This window comes from Henckelia pumila, chromosome 4 (assembly GCF_033568475.1).
Source record: "Henckelia pumila isolate YLH828 chromosome 4, ASM3356847v2, whole genome shotgun sequence".
Lineage (NCBI taxonomy): Eukaryota > Viridiplantae > Streptophyta > Magnoliopsida > Lamiales > Gesneriaceae > Henckelia > Henckelia pumila.
Genome location: NC_133123.1, coordinates 226,107,742 through 226,109,087, shown reverse-complemented (window position 1 = coordinate 226,109,087; position 1,346 = coordinate 226,107,742). Strand labels below are relative to the sequence as shown.

The 1,346-nt window shown below is 41.5% G+C and overlaps 1 non-coding gene across 1 annotated transcript; it reads left to right on the top strand.

Moving 5' to 3' along the window:
* Positions 1-991: 991 nt before the first annotated feature.
* Positions 992-1,097, top strand: LOC140870129 (small nucleolar RNA R71). Its single transcript, XR_012147107.1, has one exon. It is a non-coding gene; the product is annotated as a small nucleolar RNA R71 (small nucleolar RNA).
* Positions 1,098-1,346: the final 249 nt, after the last annotated feature.

The window sequence follows — 1,346 nt, the reverse complement described above, 5'->3', positions numbered from 1 at the left end:
ATCTCATTCAAGAACTTAGCATAGCTAGGCGTTTGCATCAATGCATCGGCGAAGGGGATGTTTATATTAAATTTCTTGAATACTTCTAGAAATTTGGCAAACTGAGAGTCTAGCTTGGCCTTCTTGAGAGCTGCAGGAAAAGGTGGCAGAATAACAATATTCGACTCTGATGTGGGTGGTTGTGTAGAAGTAGAAGACTTATGCAGTTTTATATAATATAGCTGGTTCAGAGTCTTTCTCGCCTTCGATTCTCTTTTCACTTCTTAATTCAATAGCCTTGACCTGCTCCTTTGGATTATTTTCCGTGTCACTTGGCAAGGTACCCAGCTCTTTGCTGGACATCTCTTTAGCTAACTGCCCTATTTGATTTTCCAAATTATTAATCGATGCATCCTGATTCTGCATTCTGGTCTCAGTGGATGATATGAACTTCTGCATCATCTGTTCCATGCTTGACTTCTCCTCCTGATGTTGTTTTCCATGGTTCTGATTCCCATATGGCCTATTGTTCTGTCCTCCCCACGAAAAATTTGGATGATGTTTCCACCCTGGATTGTATGTATTTGATAATGGATAATTCCTAGGGCGGTTTTGATTCCCTACATTGTTTACCATTCCTCCCTCTGGTTGATATGATGGATTGCCTTTCTGACAATATTTCGTGAAGTGTTCAGCACCACATTTCTCACACCACACTTTCTGAATACGCATCGCAGACTGCCCTAGAGTTAACTCTTCAATCCTCTTATTCATGACTTCAAGCTGAGCTGCTAATGAGGTGAATGCATCAACTTGATGCATTCCTGCAGGTCTCCTAGCTACATTCCTGTCAGATTGAGGGTGATAGCTACTGGATTCCATCTTCTCAATTAACTCATATCCATCTTCCGGTGATTTTGGTAACAAATTGCCACCTGGAGTTGCATCTAACATGGTGCGATTTGAGTGAGGAAGACCATAATAAAAAGTTTGTGCCACAAGACCGTCTGGTAATTGGTGGTGTGGGCATCTCCTCAATAGATCTTTGTAGCGCTCCCAAGCTTCATATAGTGTTTCCTGCTCTCTTGAGCAAAAGTGGTGATGTCAGCTCTTAACTTCATCGATTTGGACGGTGGGAAGTATTTGGTGAGAAAAGTTTTGCGAGATCATCCCAAGTGGTGATCGAACCTGCAGGTAGATTTGTTAGCCATGCTTTAGCTTTATCTCTTAACGAAAAATGAAATAAATGCAAACGAATAGCATCATCAGAAACTCCCTGCATCTTGAAAGTGTCACAGATTTCTAGAAAATTTTTCAGGTGAGCATATGGGTCATCGATTGTCATCCCACCAAACTGGACTGTGTTT